The following is a 20197-nucleotide window of genomic DNA, read 5'->3' on the forward strand; positions in this document are numbered from 1 at the left end:
GACATGAAGTGGGGAAGGGGACATGGAGTAGGGGAAAAGAAGAGTGAAGACAAACTAAACTTGCCAGCACCTCTGCCTCTGTCTCTCCTTACCTTAAACCACCATGACCTTCAGGCCGCTGTTTTTCTTCTAAATGTGTAACTTCTCCGTCTTCTAAATGTGACACATATTTTTCTTTTGCCTAGCTCTGACGGAGAACCATATGAGGAAGGAGATTCTGGGATATATATTTCCTAGCTTTCTGTTAACATAAAATGGCCAAATCTTGCAGTTCTTTTGGTATATATTACATATCATCAAAGGTCACATTTTGTGTCCAAGCCCCAGGACCTCCTGAGATTTAAGTCTGGTTATGGGTCTAGATAATGAGAGGCTTTAGGAGTAGATCTTCAGGAAGATTAGTAGTCCCTTGTAAGGCAACTCTTTCAGGGAAGCCGTTACACTCTCTTCAGGCAAAGGGAGTCTAATTTTCTCAGACATGAGATGAAGGACTGCTTCTACTAGCAAAGGATGCTTGACAGAATTTAGGGATTCATCAGATTCTGCCCATATGACCCCATCCTAATTTTCAGGGCCCTAATTTTAATATAAGATGTCCTTCAAGAGTTTGAATTGAATTTGCATTATAATTCAGCCACCTGCAGGATATGCTTTTCAGAAATTTCAGCCCTGTAGCCACATGACATAAGGCTTTCTATAAAGGCAATTACAGATTTCTAGTCCCTTACCCAGACCTTGAAGTTTGCATTTAAAGCTGAGCTCATCATTTTCTTTTCCCAAGAAAAGAATTCTTCAGTGTACCCAGAAGCAACTAATTAACCCATTGTGCAACTTATTTTTATAAAATCTTCTATGGCAGGAACTACTTAGTTACCCAAAGCTTTGTCTTCTGTAGGTCCTTGTCAGCAGATGATAATTTAAATATTTTGCTACTGCATGCTATGGACTACTAGTGTCCCTTTACCACTGGAAATAGGGTCATTAATGCCTTTAATCCAATCAGAGAAGCAATTTCACGTTAGTATCTTTAAGGTTTGTTTCCTTTTAACCATTTCCTGTTCCAAAAATTCAGGGTTCAATCAGGGAAACAGAACCACTACGAAGATTATGGAATTCGGTATTTATTAGAGGAATTAGACCAGAAAACTAGACATTTCAGGCTGCTGGAGTGGGGCTCAGAGGGGGGCTGTTTAAAGTCATGGAAAGCTAGGCCGGGCGCGGTGGCTCACGCCTGTAATCCTAGCACTCTGGGAGGCCGAGGCGGGTGGATTGCTCGAGGTCAGGAGTTCAAGACCAGCCTGAGCAAGAGCGAGACCCTGTCTCTACTAAAAATAGAAAGAAATTATCTGGCCAACTAAAAATCTATATAGAAAAAATTAGCCAGGCATGGTGGCGCATGCCTGTAGTCCCAGCTACTCGGGAGGCTGAGGCAGTAGGATCGCTTAAGCCGAGGAGTCTGAGGTTGCTGTGAGCTAGGCTGATGCCACGGCACTCATTCTAGCCTTGACAACAAAGTGAGACTCTGTCTCAAACAAAACAAAACAAAACAAAACAAAGTCATGGAAAGCTGTTGCCTCTTTGTGGCTCTGGTTTTGCAGCCAAGTGTCTGGTGGCAGGCTCAAGATTGCTGTTGCTCAGAGGGCTGGCAATTGGGAAGAAAAGCTGGACATGGAGGAGGGAAGTGGATGCAGAGTAGGGAAGAAACAGAATGAGGACAAGCTTGAAGCTTCTAGCATAGAGGTTTGTGTTAAGAAAAAATATGAAATAGTTTTCTAGGAAATGGATTAGGGAAAGTAGGACTGTTGGATAGGACTAATAGCCTCTTGAAGTTAGTGCTCATAAATTTGAAATATTACTAGGCAGCATGGTGAATGTGCTTCTCCAGCTATAGGCTGCAGGTTAAGGTTAAGGCATGGAGGTGTTAGAGATTGGATTTATCATGGTTGAAGTTTTGCCAGATTAGTAAACAAAGGGGAGAAGCAAAGAAGTCAAATGATTGAAATATTGAATATGGAATCAATCTGGTTAGGAGGGAAGTAAGAACAGGGGCTGACAGGGACAGCAAAATGTTGATAAGATCAATGGATTGTAGGTCATCATGGAGTGAAAGAATTGTTGGAGTCAGGAGTGATGGTTGGAGAGTGAGATACTTAGAAATGAAATTGGAAAGGGATACTGTTATTGATACAGGCTGTGCCAATGGAAGTGGGTAATTGCTGTAGGAGAGAGGACGGAATCATTGCAAAAGAGGAGGTTAAGGAATGAAGAGGTCAAAGTTTTGGAGATATCATCTGTGTGGGTATTCAAATCATCAATACTTACTACTGAGATAATATTGGTGAGAGTGACAGTGAACAAGGTACTAATATTTTTTTAAAATAAGAAGAGACCTGGGGTCTATATATGCAACCAGGAATGCTGGTGATACAGTCTCAGGGCATAAGCCAGAGATTTTTAGGGAAAGAGGTGCAGTGAAAGAAGGTGGTACAGCAATTTTGAATAAGCCAGAGAGGATCAACTTGGACAGCTTCCCTGTCCGTAGGCCTACAGATCACCGCCACCATTTGAAAGGGCTTCAGGAAAGTCCTTAGGGGAGAGTGAGGTTTCAGTTAGAGAAAAAAATGGGAACATTCAGAGAAGAGTTTGAGGATACAGGGGATTTTGCTGATGAAAGTGCCAGAGAACATGAAGGAGTTGTTTGGAATTTGTAGAAGGATGGAAAAGAGAGTCAGATAAGGTGCTATACCTAGCTGCAAGGCAGTAAGCATCCAGGTTATGAGTAATGACAAGGATATTTTAGGCTTTTTGTGGTGACTGAGGTAAGTAGCTATGTACGGCATGATATGATTAGTTTTCATGGGCCCTTAGGCAGAATATGGAATGGAGAGAGTGATTGTTTTGGAGGAAGGAGAGGTAGAGATATTGCCAGCAGCATGTGGAGCTCCTTCTTTTCCCAGCGTTACCTTATGTCTTCAAGTTGGTATTCTTCTGTCTTTGTTTATTTATGTGTATTACATGTTTGTGTCTATAATCAATACTTAGTATTTTTGTGTTTTAAAATATAGTATAAATGATATCATCTTCATATTATTTTGCAATTTTTTAAATTAATACATATTTGGGATTCACCCACTTGTTCTATGTACATCTGCTTCATTTGGTTTTGCTGCTGTATGGAATCCCAATGTGTGAATATGCAGTAGTCCTATTTATTTATCCATTCTCCCATTGGTGGATATTTAAGTTGTTCTCACATTTTAGCTATTACAAATGATATGACATATTTATGTACCCAGTGATAATTTTTCTGGGGTAGATATTACAAGATAATGCTTGTTATTTGACCTTGTCAAATTGGTCTTTACAGGGGTTGTACTTATTTACATAGATGTTGCTCCAAATCCTCACCATTTCTTATTATCAGGCTCAAATATTAGCCATTTGGAGGAATGTGAAATGGCATCTCTTTGTGGTTTTAATTTGCATTTTCATGATCACTGCTGAGGCTAAACTCTCTAAATGTTTTATAGCCATTTTGCTTCCATCCTCTGAATTGCGTGTTCATATGCTTTGCTCATTTATATTCTTCCTACTGATTTGTAGGTTAAATTTTTTTGAAGTATTAATCTTTTTAAAAATAGAATGAACTTTATTGAGTATAACTTACATACAATAAAATTCACCAATTTAAAGTGTGTAATTCTGTGAGTTTTGAACATGTATAGAGTTGCAGAACCACCACCACAGTCATGATATAGAAACTTTTTACCACCCCAGAATGTGCCTCATATCCCTTACTTATCTGTCCCCTGCCCCTATCTCTGCACCTAATCTGCTTTCTGACAACATAGTTTTTGCATTTTCTAGGATTTCATTTAAATTTAATCATGCAGTGTGCAGTCTTGTATGATTTTTATGTCTTGTTTCCTTCACTTAGCTATGCTTTTGAGATTGATCCAAGTTTTTATATATATATATTGGTAGTTAGTTCCTTTTTTATTATTGAGTAGTATTCCACTGTATGGAGGTAATCTGATTGATCCATTCACGGGTTAATCGATATTTGGGTTATTTCTGGTCTATGGATATTATGAATAAAGCTGATAAAAATATTTAAGTACATGTGTTTGCGTGGACATATGTTTTCGTTTCTCTTTGGTTAGTATCTAGAAGTGGCATTGTTGGGTTTATATTTCCCCAATAACGAACATATTTAAGCATCTTTTCATGTGCTTACTTGCCATCTGTATATCTGCTTTGGTGAAGTATCTGTTAAAATCTTTCACCAGTTTTTAAAAACCAAGTTACCTTCTTAATGAGTTATAAATTATTCTTCATATATTCTGGATATGAGTTCTTTATCAGATAGATGTTTTGTAAATATTTCCTCCCAGTGTGTGGCTTGCCTTTTCATTTACTTATCACTGATGTCTTTTTTTTTTTAAGTATAGTTTTAAGTATAGAATGTAGTCTATGAGTTTTGACAAATGCATACAATAATGTTATCACCACTGCAATCAAAATTTAGAACATTTCCATCACCCCAAAAAGTTCCCTCGGATCTCTTTGTATCATCTATTTCTCACATCTTCAGCCCCTGGCAACCAATAATTTTTTCTTTCCTTACAAATTTGCTTTTTCTAAAAAGTCATAGGAATGATTTCATACTTTATGAAGCCTTTTGAATCTTCTTTTCAGTTACTTAGCATAATGCGTTGAAATTCATCCATATTATTTTATCAAGTAGTTTATTCCTTTTTATTTCATTGTGTTTGATTATACGGATGTACCTCAGATTGTTTTATCTGTTCACCAGTTGAATGATACTTGGTTTCTTACCAGTTTTGGGGGATTGTAAATAAAATTGCTGGCCGGGCGTGGTAGCTCACGCCTGTAATACTAGCACTCTGGGAAGCCAAGGCAGGAAGATCACTTGAGGTCAGGAGTTCGAGACCAGCCTGAGCAAGAGCAAGACCCTATCTCTACTGAAAATAGAAAAAATTAGCCAGGCATGGTGGCACACACCTGTAATCCCAGCTACTCAGGAGGCTGAGGCAGGAAGATCACTTGAGCCCAAGAGTTTGAGTTTGCTGCGAGATAGGCTGACGATACGGCACTCTAGCCTGGGCGACAGAGCGAGACTCTGTCTCAAATAAATACATAGATAGATAGGTAGATAGATAGATAGATAAAATTGCTATAAGCATTCATGTTCAGATTTTTGTATGAACATAAATTTTTATTTCTTTTGGATAAATACCCAGGGGTGGGATCATTGGGCCATATGGTAGGTGTATGCATGTATAACTTAATAAGAAAATGCCAACTCATTTTCTTAAGTGTCTGTACTGTTCCTACCATTGCTGTATGAGAATTACATTTACTCTGCATCCTGTCCCAGCACTTGGTATTGTCGTTATTATTTTTGTTTTTAATTTTAGCCATTTTAATAGATGTATAATGGTATCTCTTTGTGGTTTAAATTTGCATTTTCCTAATTACTAATGATCTCAAACATCTTTTTATATGCATGGTTGCCTTCCATATATCTTCCATGGTGAAGGATCTTTTCATATCTTTTGCCCATTTAAAAAAATTGGATTATTTATTTTCTTATTATTGTATTTTAAGGGGTCTCTATGCATTATAGATACAAGTCCTTTATCAGATGTGTTTAGCAAATATTGTCTTTCAGTGTGTGGCTTATGTTTCCATTTTCTTAAAAGTTTTTCAAAGGGCAGAAGTTTTTAATTTCGATAAAGTCCAGTTTGCCAGTTTCTTTCTATTATGAATTGTGCTTTTGATGTCATATCATAGAAATATTTGCCTAACCCAAGGTCACAGCAGTTTTCACCTATGCTTTTTTCCTAGATGTTTTGTGGTTTTATGTCAATTACTTTATGATCCATTTCAAATTAATTTTTGTACATGATATAAAGATTGGATTTCTTTTTACCTCCTTCCCCTTCTTCCTTCCATTGCCTCCTCCTTTTCCTTTTTCTCTTTCTCAACAAATGGTTCTGAGTCAATTGACTATCCATATGGAAAAAGGAAGAGGAGGGGGAGTTGAGGAAGATTGAGTTACATAGGTACATTGGAACATTCTATTTGGTTTCATTCATCCATATGTATATTCATGTTTTAGTACCACACTATCTTGATTACTGTAGGTTTAGGACTTACTTTATAGTACATTTAAAATCAGGTAGCACAACTCTTCCTACTTTTATTTTTATTTTTATATTTTTATTTTTCAAAATTATTTTGGCTCTTCTGGACCCTTTACATTTCCATATAGATTTTAGAATCATCTTGTCCATTTCTATTTTTTTTTTAAAAAAAGCATGCTAAAACTTTTATGGGGATTGCATTGAATCTAAAAAGCAATTTGAGGTAAATTGCTGTTGTAACACCATTGAGTTTTCTGCACCACAAACGTGGTATATATCTCCCTTTATTCAAGTCTCTTTAATTTCTGTAGCAGTACTTTATAGTTTTCAGTGTACAAGTGTGGCACATATTTTGTGAAATTTGTCCCTAAAGTAGATAATACATTTTGATGCTCTTCTATGTGTATTGTTTGTTGATAGTCTCTAGAAATTAAATTGATTTTTATTTATTGACCTTTTTTTCCTGTGATCTTAAATTCATTTATTAGTTCTAAGGGTATTTGGGGGGATTCTCTAGGATTTTTTATGTAAATGATTTTGTCATCTTCAAAGACAGTTTTATGTTTTCCTTTCCAATCTGTGTGCCTTTTATTTGTTTATCTCATTATCATCTTCTTGCCTTGTGCAGTATTGAATAGAAGTGATGATAGGGGTGTCCTTGCTTTGTTCTTGATTTTAGGGAAAAGCCATTTAGGCTTCCACAGTTAAGTATGACATTAGCTGTAAGTTTTCCATATATGACTTTTTTTTTTTTTTTTTCTGGAGACAGAGTCTCGCTTTGTTGCCCAGGCTAGAGTGCTGTGGCATAAGCCTAGCTCACAGCAACCTTAAACTCCTGGGCTCAAGCAATCCTTCTGTCTCAGCCTCCCAAGTAACTGGGACTATAGGCATGCGCCACCATGCCCGGCTAATTTTTTCTATATATTTTTAGTTGTCCAGATAATTTCTTTCTATTTTTTAGTAGAGACGGGGGTCTGACTCTTGCTCGGGCTGGTCTCGAACTCCTGACCTCGAGCCATCCTCCCGCGTTGGCCTCCCAGAGTGGTAGAATTACAGGCATGAGCCACCATGCCCGGCCCGTATATGACTTTTATCAGGTTAAGTCCCTTTCTAGTCCTAGTTTGATGAAAGATTTTATTTGTGAAAGTGTATTGAATTTTGTCAGATACCCTTTCTATATCCATTATATTATCATATTCTTTTTTAGTATATTAATATGGTGAAATGCATTGATTCAATTTTTGTGGGGGGAAAAAAACCTGTATTGCCATATATACACACACATAGGCACCCACACTCACATAATATTCAGTTTAGAAACATATTTTTGTATAGGGTCATGAAACATGTTGATCTGTAGTCTTCTCTTCTTTAAATGTTTTTGTCTGGGTTTTATATTTGGGTAATGCTGGCCTCATAAAATGAGTTGGGAAGTGTTTCTGTTTTCTCTAAGAGTTTTTATACATTTTTAATTTTTCCTTAAATGTTTGTAAAGTTCACTATTGAAGCCATCTTCTTTATGGGAATGTTTTTTGAGGTTAAAATTAACAACATTGAAAGAATAAATATGGTGCTATTCAGGTTATTTGTCTTCTTGAATCCAGTCTGGTAATTTGTGTTTTTCAATGAATTTCATCTAAATTGTTGAACTTGGCATAAAGTTGTTCATAATATTCCCTTATTCTTTTAATGTCTGTAGACTCTCTAGCAATGACTCTTTTTTCATTCTGATACTAGTAAATTGTGTCTTCTCTCTTTTATTCCTAGGAAGTTAGTCTAGCGATCTATAAACTTTAGTGATATCTTCATAGAACTAGCTTTCTGATTTATTGATTGTTTTTCTATTAATTTTTTTTCTCTTCTAAACTAATTGTGTTAAACAAAAAAAAAAGGAATGCTACATCAAGCCACACAAAGGGAAAAGAAGAGAGGAGAAGACACATAGATCAAGCAGGACAAACATAGAATCATAGGATGGTAGATATAGACCCAAGTAAATCATTATCTACAGTAAATGTAAATGAACATTTACAAAAAGTCAACTATATACTAAACCATAAAGCAAGACACAACAAATTTCAAAGGAATGAAATCATATAGACTGTATTATTTAATTACAATGCAGTAGTGTTAGAAATTAATAATAAAAGAATAACTAGATAATTCACCATGTTTTGATATTAAGAATGTATTTCTCTTTTGTTTCCAGCCATGATAAAGTAAATGGGTTGGAATCACCCTGCTACCATAAATACCTAGGAAATCAAACAAAATATATGACACAATAGTTTTAAGACATTGGATAACAGACATCCCTGAACTGTGATCTGAAGAAGGGAAACAAACAAGGTGAACCCTGAGATTGCACTAGTTCGCTTCCCAGAGGCACATTACAGGCCTCAGTCCAGGAGGGTAGGCTGAAGAGGAGCCTAGCTATCTCTCTGAGTTAGAAAAACAGATAGAGGTTGGGGAATCCAAGAAAGCTTGAATTTCTAGGGTAGAGTACCAAAGAAGGAGCCAGAGAGAAAGGGGTGGAGGGAGAGGGAGGGATCCAGTGGTCTGCTGAGGACTATCCCTTGAGTCTTTGGATAAAAACTGATCTGTATATATATAAAAGGAAACTACTGAAGGCTAACAAAATAATCAGAAGAACACAGGATTGAGAATAGTTTATATTCCCTCCAGTGAGAATGGAAAGACCTTGTCATGCATAAGACATCTGGTGTAGTTCTCAGAAGGGTATCACCTAAGTAAGGGGACTATATTAGCCCTAGACTAAAGCTTTAAAAAAGTTAACAGTAAGCCTCAATAATAAAAAACTGAGAGCTGGGTGTAGTGGCTCATGCCTGTAATCCTAGCACTCTGGGAGGCTGAGGTGGGAGGATTGCTTGAGCTCAGGAGTTTGAGACCATCCTGAGCAAGAGCAAGACCCTGTCTCTACTAAAAATAGAAGAAATTAGCTGGGCATGGTGGCACGTGCCTGTTGTCCCAGCTATTTGGGAGGCTGAGGCAGGAAGATCGCTTGAGTCTAGGAGTTTGAGGTTGCAGTGAGCTATGATGATGCCACCACACTCTAGCATGGGCAATAGAGCGAGACTCAGTCTCAAGGGGAAAAAAAAAGGAAACTGATCCTAGTAACCTACCCTCATGACAAAATAAGGTTCAATACTATGTAGAAGAATACAACAAAATTCAGCCCTTAACAACATAAACTTCACAATGTACAGCATCTAATAAAAAATTACCAGGTGTGCAAATAAATGGGAAAATATTATCCATGACCAGGAGAAAAATGGATCAACAGATACAAACTCAGATATGATAAAGATGATGGAACAAGCAGATATTGGCAGTAAAACAAATATTGTAAACATAGTCTATATGCTTAAGACTGTATAGAAGACGCAGGTAGTATATGCCTCATTCGTGGAGAGGAATCAGAATAGTAGGTGTTTTCTCACATTTCAAACAGATCATCTAGGAGAGAATGCTGGGATTCACCAAGGAAGCCACAGTAAGGAGTGGATAATGAGAGGGTTTAGGGCAACTTGCCCGGGCAGGGGCTGGCTAACAGCCAGGAAAAACTCCTGGATGGAGTGAGAGTAAGAGAGAAGCCCTCAGGGCTCCACTCTCTGAGGCGAGCTTTTATAATCTTGACTGCAAGAGAACCCCCATGAAGGTCTTGGGCCTCACATAGGGAACTGCTTGAAGATTGCACAGAGACACTGAAGATTGCACGGAGACACTGCACAGAGACACTTGAAGATTGCACAGAGACAATCAGAAGGGGAACTCATGCGGAATCCCACAGGCATCTGATCCTAGAGCAGCTTGAGCCAGGTGCCATTCTGGGAGCCTAGATACGGGGGAACTGCGGGCATGCCTGCAGCCACTGTGTGGCTATGAGGAGGGATAGAGGAGCCCAGGTGCTCCCATGCACCCCTAGGAAGGTCTCCACTGCCCTGCTGTGGGTTGCCGACAGACTGAGACATGTGCAGACAGCATTTTCCACAGTTTCTCACCCATACTGCCTGACTGGGTGGGCCCCTAGCCTTTCTGGTCACAGGTCCAAGGTGTCATTTTGTGAATTTGACACTGGGTGATGCCCTGCCCTCAGGCTGAGTTTGGGCTTGAAATGGCTGTAGCCTCACCTCGCTAGGGAGGGACAGGGAAAACAGGCTTTCTAGCATGCATCTGGGACAGTGCCCACCATCCTGCAACCTGCTGCTGTGGGACTAAGTCTCAAGTGAACTGCACTCCCCACAGTTTCCTCTCAGAGGCCCAGAGTGCCATTGTGGGAGTTTAAAGCCAGGTAGCACTCCACCCTGGGGCTGAATTTGGGCTGACCCAGCCCTGTCCAGCTGAGGAAGGACTAGAGAGCCCAAGCTCTCCTACAAATATCTAGTACAATTCCCACCACCCTGCTATGAACTGCAGTGAGACTGAGATGCAAGTGGATGGTCCCCCTCACCCACAGCATCTTGCCACGCTGTTTGCCTGGAAGGTGCCCCACCCTCTCTCTGGTCACAGGCCCAGTGTGCCAGTTTGGGAATTTAAAGCTGGGCAGTGCCCTATCTTCAGGCTGAATTTGGGCTGATACAGCCTCACACAGCCGAGGAGGGGTAGGGGAGGCCAGGCTCTCCTACCTACTCCTGGAACAATTCCCACTACCCCACTATAAGCTACAGTGAGACTGGGTTGCGAGTGGACGGCACTCCACCCTGCATCTTGCTCTCACTGAAATAGGTCCCACCATCTCTGGTCACAGGCCCAAGGTGCTGTTTTGGGAGTTTAAAGCTGGGCAGCCTGGGATGGGATGTGGAGCTGAGAGTCCCCTCTGCCAACCACACAAAGCTGTGCCTCTGCTCCCAAGCACGAACTTTTGGTGTATGTGAGCTGTGGGACAACCAGCTCTAGGCTTACATCGAGGGATACACCCCTCTGCTTATTGCACGCCGGTTCTGCACAGAGGGTACGGCTCATTTCCCTCCCTTCATAGACAGGCAGAGTTTTTGCAGCTGTTTTGACCTGGGAATCTCAGCCCCAGGGTTTCTACATCACTGGATCCACAACCAGTGCTCCTTAGCACCCACTTGGACTGCAGCAGCCTAGGGGAACTGGTGGGTCCCAGAGGAACTGTGAGTCTCTTAGAGGTTGGGCATTCAGGGCGGGCCACTTCCAGCTAGAGGAGAGTGCAGCACGCTAGGGGGCCCATTAGGACAAAGGAGACCAGGGCACCAGCTCCCCACCATTCAAGGCCTTCTTCACCTCTCTTCCTCTGCCCACTGCTGCCAAGTCAGCCATGGCTGTTTCCACTTGGGAGTGGTGAGGGCTCAACAGGGGAAGATTAAGCCAGGATACTTGGGAGCAGGTACTCCACCTCTGACGGAACACCTATCACACCTAAGATTTCATGGAGCTTGGGGCGCCCTTCCTTCCCTCTAAAAAGCCACAGCAAGTGCTTTCATGTTCCCCGAGGATCAAAGCTACTGCTTGTGCTGAGGGAGGGTGGAGCTAGCAGTACTCTCCTCAAGCTGCCCATCTCTTCTGGGAGGAGCCCACCCTTCCTGGAGTCAAGTCCCTGCCACAACCATACTTCTCCTGCCGGAGCATTTCAGCCATAACCCACAGCCAGCCTGGTAGCCCTGTACACATCAGGTTGAGCTGCTTCTGCTGAGGTTGGGTTAGGGTAGGAGCTGGGAATCTGGGTACTTTTGTGCCCCCAAAAGACAAAGACCACTGTTACTTCTGAGAGAGGGAGGTGTGAGCATTGTGAGCATCCCACAGCTGCCTGCCTCTGCTAATCTCATTAAGAGGAGCCTACCACACTGCATCTGCTCTTCTGCCTGATCATTCTTCTGGAGCAGGAAATCACCCCACCCCTCACTATCGCAGCCAGCACCTTATCTTGGGAGGCTTAGGGCAAGTTTGCCAGCCCAGTCTTGGTCTGGTCCCCCCAGGACTCAAGCACACCATCCAGGGGCCTGAGATCTGGGGATTACCTAACCTAGTCCACCACTGCTGGCACGTGCACACTCTCCCAGGGATGTGAGGTACAAATGACCCAAATTGCCAGCAGCATGAGAGTCGGGACCTACCTGCATGAGCCAAAAGGCAGTGTACCTCTTCCTCTCTACTTGGAGCAGCAGAGTTCCTGGTGGAGAAGAACAAGTGAACTGCAAAGCTATCAGTTTTGAGCTGAGGGAAGAAGTTTCAGATGAAACCTCTTATGCCAGAGCGTAAAAACTCTGGCAGTATGAAAAAACAGGCTCTCTCAACATCCCCAAAAGATCACCCTAATTCTCCAGCAATGGACTTCAATCAAAAGGAAATTTTTGAAATGTCAGATATGAAATTCAAAATATGGATTGTAGTTAAACTCAGTGGGATCAATGAGAAACTTGAAAACCAACACAAAGAAACAAAAACAATAATTCAGGAGATGAATGAAAAATTAATTAAACAGACAGATAATTTAAAAAAAAACAGAATAGAACATTTGGAAATGAAAGAGTCATTTAGGGAATTTCAAAATACAATAGACGAAATCACGCAGAAGAATTTCAGAGGATGAAGACAAGTCTTTCAAATTAACCCAATCCAAAATAAAAAAGAACCAAGAGAAATGAACAAAATCTCTAAGGAATATGGGATTATGTAAAATGACCAAACATAAAAATCATAGGTATTCCTGGGAGAAGAAGAAAAAGCAAAAAGTATGGCAAACCTATTTGAGGGAATAATGAAGGAAGACTTCTCTGGTCTTACTAGAGATTTAGACATCCGGATACAAGATTCATTCCACATAGAACATCACCAGAGCACATAGTCATCAGTCTGGCCAAAGTCAAAGCAAAAGAGAAAAAATCCTACAAACTGTGAGATGAAAGCATCAAGTATCTTAGAAAGGAAACTGGACTAACAACAGACTTCTCAGCAGAAACCTTGCAAGCCAGAAGGGACTAGGGTCCCAGCTTAGTCTTCTTAAAGAGAATAAAAGTCAGCGAAGAATTTTGTATCCTGCAAAACTAAGTTTAACAAGTGAAGGAGAAATAAAATCTTTCCCAGACAAGCAAACACTAAGGGAATTTGTTACCACTAGACCTGCCCTACAGGAAATGCTCAAAAGTGTTCTAAATAGCAAAAAGAACAATCGATACCCCCCAGTGTTAAACACTAAAAAGTAAAAACTCACAGCTTTTATAAAATGGTAACACAAGGGAGAATATGAAGCAACTATGTAACAATTACCATGATGATTGGAACAGTATCTCACTTATCAATATTAACGTTGAATATAAGCAGTCTAAATGCCCCCGCTTGAAAGATATAGATTGATAGAATAGGTTTAAAAAAAACACAAATATCTGCTGTCTTCAAGAACCCCATTTAACTCGTAAAAAGTTGCATAGACTCAAGTTAAAGGGCTGGAAAAATATTCCATGAAAGTGGAAGCCAAAAGTGAGCAGGAGTAGCTATTCTCATATCAAACAAAACAGATTTTAAATAAACAACAGTTGAAAAAAAGACTACGATGATCATTATATAATGATAAAGGCATCAATTCAACAAAAAATACAATAATCCTAAATATATATGTACCTAACACCACAGCCCCCAGATTCATAAAACAAATACTACCAGATGTAAGAAATGAAACAAAGAGCAACATAATAATAGTGGGGGCTTTAACACTCCACTGACAGAACTAGAAAGATCATTGAGGCAGAAAGTCAATAAACACTAGACTTAAACCAGGACTGTAGAACAAATGTTCCTAATAGACATTTACAGAAGATTCTACCCTCAAAACTACAGAATATACATTCTTCTTATTGGTACATGAAACACTTTCCAAGGTAGACCATATGTTAGGCCACAAAACAAGTCTCAGAAAATTTAAAAAAACTGAAATCATACCATATATCTTCTCAGACCACAGTGGAATAAAATTAGAAATAAATTCCAAGAGGAACTCTTAAAACTGCACAAATATGTGGAAATTAAACAACCTGCTGTGAATGATCTTTGTGTCAATGACAAAATCAGATGGAAATTTAAAATTTTTTTTAATTAATTGACAGTGGTGACACAAACTACTAAAATCTCTGGGATACAGAAAAAGCAGTGCTAAGAAGGAAGTTCATAGCACTAAACGCCTGCATCAAAAAGACAGAAAGATTACAAATTAACAATCTTATGTCACACCTCAGGGAACTAGAAAAACAAGTACAAACCAAACCAAAATTAGCAAAAGACAAGAAATAACAAAAATCAGAGTAGAACTAATGAAATTGAAACCAGAAAAAAAAAGGATCAATGAAATAAAAAATTGGTTCTTTCAAAACATAATCAACACACCACTACCTAGATAAATTAAGAAAAAAGAGAGAGGATTCAAATAATCGCAATCAGAAAAGAAAAAGGCAACATTACAACTAATACTACAGAAATATAAAAGATCATCCAAGACTGCTATGAACACCTCTATGCACACAAACTAGAAAATCTAGAGGAAATGGATAAATTTTTGGAAACACACGACCTCCCAAGCTTCAATCAGGAAGAAATAGGAATCCTGAACAAACCAATAATGAGCAGCAAGATTGAATCAGTAATAAAAAAATCTCCCAGCAACAGCAGCAACAACAGAAAGCTCTGGACCAGACAAATTCACAGCCCAATTTTACCAGACCAACAAAGAACTGGTACTTACCCTACTGAAACTGTTCCATAACATCGAGAGGGAGGGAATTCTCCCTAACTCATTCTACAAAGCCACTATCACCCTGATACCAAAGTCAGGGAAGGACACGGCAACAAAGAAAAAACTCTATAGACCAATATCCTTCCCTTAACATAGATGCAAAAATTCTCAACAAAATACTAGCAAACTGAATCCAACAGCACATCAAAAAAGTAATTCACTGTGGTCAAGTGAGTTTCGTCCCAGGGATGCAAGAATGGTTCAACACATGCATATCATTAAATGTGATTCACCACATAAACAGAATTAAAGACAAAAACCATATGATCATCTCAATTGATGTAGAAAAAGCATTTGATAAAATCTAGCACAGCCCTTCATGATAAAAATCCTTAAACTAGGCAAAGAAGGAACATACCTAAAAATAATAAAAGCCATAAATGACACACCCACAGCCAACATCAGACTGAATGGGATAAAATTTTATAAAAGCATTCCCCCTAAGAACTGGAACAAGACAAGAGTGCCCATTTTCACCACTTCTGTTCAACAGAGTGTTGGAAGTCCTAGCCAGAGAATTCAGGCAAGAGACAGAAATAAATGGCATTCAAATTGGAAAAGAGGAAGTAAAACTATACCTGTTTGCCAGTGATATGATCTTATATCTAGAAAACCCTAAAGTCTCTTCCAAAGACTCCTAGAATTGATAAATGAATTCAGCAAAGTCTCGGGTTACAAAATCAACGTACACAAATCAGTGGCATTTCTATACACTAATAGCCAAGCTGAGAAATCAAGAACTCAATCCCTTTTACAATAGCTGCAAAAAATATATAAATAAATAAAATACCTAGAAAATACTTAACCAAGGAGATGAAAAACCTCTATGAGGAGAACTACAAAACAGTGATGAGAGAAATCGTAGATGACACAAGCAAGTGGAAAAGCATTCCATGCTCATGGATTGGAAGAACCAATATTGTTAAAATGTCCATACTGCCCAAAGTTATCTACAGATTGAATACAATTCCTATCAAAATACCAGTGTCATTTTTCATACAATTAGAAAAATAAATCTAAAATTCATATGGAACCAAAAATGAGCGTGAATAACTAAAGCAATTCTAAGCAAAAAGAACAAATCTGGAGGCATTACATTACTTGATTTCAAATTATACTACAAGGCAGTGGTAACCAAAACAGCATAGTACTGGTATAAAAGTTGATATATAGACTGATAGAACAGAATAGAGAACCCTGAAATAATGCCAAATATCTACAACTAACTGATCTTTGACAAAGCAGACAAAAACATACCCTAGGGAAAGGACACCCTATTCAGTAAATTTTGCTGGGAAAATGATAGCCTCACACAGAAGAATGAAACTGGATCCCTGTCTCTCACCATATATTAATACAAAAATTACCTCAATGCCAGGCGCGGTGGCTTGCGCCTGTAATCCTAGCACTCTGGGAGGCTGAGGCGGGTGGATCGTTTGAGCTCAGGAGTTCGAGACCAACCTGAGCAAGAGCGAGACCCCGTCTCTACTAAAAATAGAAAGAAATTATATGGACAACTAAAAATATATATACAAAAAATTAGCTGGGCATGGTGGTGCATGCCTGTAGTTCCAGCTACTCGGGAGGCTGAGGCAGGAGGATCGCTTGAGCCCAGGAGTTTGAGGTTGCTGTGAGCGAGGCTGATGCCACGGCACTCTAGCCTGGGCAACAGAGTGAGACTCTGTTTCAAAAAAAAAAAAAAATTACCTCAAGATGGATTAAACACTTATATGTAAGACCTGAAATTATAAAAATTAGAAGAAAACTTAGGAAAAATTATCCTCGACATTGGCCTAGGTAAAGTATTTATGACTAAGACACCAAAAGCAAACACAGCAAAAACAAAAGTAAATAAATGAGACTTAAACTAAAAATGTTCTGCACAACAAAAGATATTATCAACAGAATGAGTGGACAACCTGTGGAATGGGAGAAAATATTTGCAGGCTATACATCTGACAAGGGCCTAGTATCTGGAGTCTATAAGGAAGTCAGAAAAATCAACAAGAAAAAAAGATCCCATGAGGAGTAGGCAAAGGACATGAACAGACATTTTTAAAAGAAGAGAAACAAATGGCCAAGAAACATACCAGGTGGTACTTGACATCACTAATCATTGGAGAAATACAAATTGGAACCAGAGTGGGATATCACCTTACCCCTGTCAGAACAGCCATTATGAAAAAGTCAAAAAACAATAGATGCTGGCATGGTTGTGTGAACAGGGAGCACTTATGCACTGTTGGGGGGAATGAAGATTAGTGCAACCTCTATGGAAAACAGTATGGAGATTTCTTAAAGAAGTATAAGTAGATCTACCATTCGATCCAGCAGTCCCACTACTGAGATCTACCCAAAGGAAAATAAATCATTTTATAAAAAAGACACCTGCTCCTGTATGTTTATCACGGCACAATTCACAGTTGCAAAGATATGGGACCAACCTAGGTGCTCAGCAGCAGATGAATGGATGGAGAAAATATGGTATATGTATGCCATGGAATACTACTCAGCCATTAAAAGAATGAAATGTCTTTTGCAACAGCTTGGATGGAACTGGAGGCCATTATTCTGAATGAATTAACCCAGGAACAAAAACCAAATACCGCATGTTCTCACTTATAAATGGGAGCTAAGCCATAGGTATGTGTGGTCATACAGAGTGACTTAATGGACACTAGAGACTCAGAAGGTGGAGGGAGGAAAGGGATATGGGTTGAAAAGTTACCTATTGTGTCCATTACCTGTTCTGGTGATGGGTATATTAAAAGCCTAGACTTCTCCACTATGCAATTCAGCCATATAACGAAAAACCACTTGTACTGCCTAAATCTACTTAAATTAAAAAAAAAAAAAACAACCAGGGAATGTATATCACCAAGAGTCCACTCTAATATACACTATGGACTTTGGTTGATAATGATGTGTCAATGTAGGGTCATTGATTGTAACAGATGTACCACTCTGGTGAGGGATGTTGATAATGGGGGAGGCAGGGGAACTCTTTGTACCTTCTGCTCAATTTTCTGTGAACCTGAAACTGTTGTAAAAAATAAAGTTGATTTTAAAAACGAATGTCATATAAATGGATTAATATGGTACCTGACCTTTGGGGATTGACATTTTTTCACTCAGCATTATTCCCTTGAGATTTATCCAAGTTGTGTATATCAATAGTTGGTGCACCTGTGTTGCTGAGGGGTATTCCGTGGCACATATGGACCACAGTTTGTTTAACCATTCATCTGCAGAAGGCTGTGTGGATTGTTTCCAGTTTGGGGTTGTTATGAATAATGCTACTATCGTCATTAATGCACACACTTTATATGAACATAATTTCTCTGGGATTGATGTCCAAGAATATGATCACTTGGTCATATAGTAATTGCATATTTAGTTTTATTAGAAACTACCAAACTGTTTTCCAGAGAGACTGCACCATTCTGCATTCCTATCTGCAATGTATGAATGATCCAGCTTCTTTGCATCTTGCCCAGCATTTTGTGTTGTCACTGTTTTTTATTTTAGCCATTCTGATAGGTGTGTGGTGATATCTCCACTGGCCTTTCCCCAGTGGCTAGTGATATTGAACATCTTTTCATGCACTTATTTGTCATTCTTATGTCATCTTCAGTGAAATAGCCATTCACGTTTTCTGCCTATTTTCTAATTCAACTGTTTTTTGCTTTTTTTCCTGTAGGGTTTTGAGAGTTCTTTGTATAGTATGGATACTGATCTTTTGTCAGCCATGTCATTTGTGCATATTTTCTCTCAGTTTGCAGTTTGCTTTTTCATCTTCTTAGGGTCATTTGCAGAGCAAAAGTTTTTAATTTGGATGAAAATTTATCAATTTTCCTTTTATGGATAATGTTTTTGGTGTCAAGTCTAAGAACTTTTTGCTCAGCTTTAGATCTCAAAGATTTTCTTTTGTTTTTTTTCCTAAAAGTTTTATGCTATATATTTATGTCTGTGGTTCATTTTGTGTTAATCTTTATTATCTGACTTTTAAAACCAGGTATATGTATTACTTTGGTAAAACAAAAAATCTTGGAAAGAAACCTAAAAGGCTCAAGAAATAACACTGGCTCTTACTACTTGTAATATATTCTATGTACTTCCTATTCTGTCCTACCCCATCCCACCTTATACCAGACCTTCCCATCTCATCCCATAACTTCTCATCCCATCCTGTTTCATTTCTTTAAAAAAATGCTGGGCATACATAACCCATTCATTTGATTTCATGACGCTCTACCATAGCTTGAAAAACACAGTAGACACAGTGTCTCCTCCTTATTTTTACTTTTCAATATGTCTTTTTTTCTAACTTCATCACCAAATCTGTCTCAGATGTTTAAAAAAAAATCACCCACTTCTCTTTGACATGAAAAATAAATAACTATTTTGTCCAAAAAAAAAAAAGTGTGTAGAAAGACATAACAAGAATAATAGAAGACATACAAAGAGATACAAAGATATCTTCCAAAAATTAAGAAAAGCAATATTTAAAACAAAAAGTACATTGCATGGGGTTAATAGCAGATTAGAGATACAGGGGAAAAAATCAGTGTACTTGAAGACAGCAATAGAAACTGTCCAAAATAAAGCAAAGAGAGAAAAAAGACAGAATGGAAATGAAGAGCATCAGTGACATATGAGACAGTGGTTTGGAAGTTCTTTTAGTGGTTACCCTAAAAATTGCAACATGGATTTTTGACTTATAAAAATCTAATCTTCATCTTTGTTTTTTCCCTGCTCATGGGAAGTTTAAGCTTCTTAGGACACTCTTATTCCTTATATGTATATGAGTATATAAACATATATATGTGTATGGATACACATATACACATGCCATGCATATTTACCTACATCTATTTATATAACATCTTTTCTTGGTGCATCTTTTGTTGTTCACTGCAGTTTACTCATGTCTTTACCACTTATTTTAAAACTCTTCATTCCTTGCTGTATTTCTGAGTTATCTGGATAATTTATTTTGTGCCTAAAGAAAATACCTTTTAAAATCCCATTCTTGCCAGGCGCGGTGGCTCACGCCTGTAATCCTAGCACTCTGGGAGGCCGAGGCGGGCGGATTGTTTGAGCTCAGGAGTTCGAGACCAGCCTGAGCAAGAGCGAGACCCCGTCTCTACTAAAAATAGAAAGAAATTATATGGACAGCTAAAAATATATATAGAAAAAAAAATTAGCCAGGCATGGTGGCACATGCCTGTAGTCCCAGCTACTCAGGAGGCTGAGGCAG

At 38.9% G+C, this 20197-nt stretch overlaps 1 protein-coding gene across 4 annotated transcripts in view; it reads left to right on the forward strand.

Moving 5' to 3' along the window:
• The window catches only part of COPG2 (COPI coat complex subunit gamma 2), a 129646-nt gene that overhangs the window by 5448 nt on the left and 104001 nt on the right, over positions 1–20197 (forward strand). The window lies entirely within an intron of this gene.

Source organism: Lemur catta, chromosome 11 (genome assembly GCF_020740605.2).
Source record: "Lemur catta isolate mLemCat1 chromosome 11, mLemCat1.pri, whole genome shotgun sequence".
In the NCBI taxonomy this organism is placed as follows: Eukaryota; Metazoa; Chordata; class Mammalia; order Primates; family Lemuridae; genus Lemur; species Lemur catta.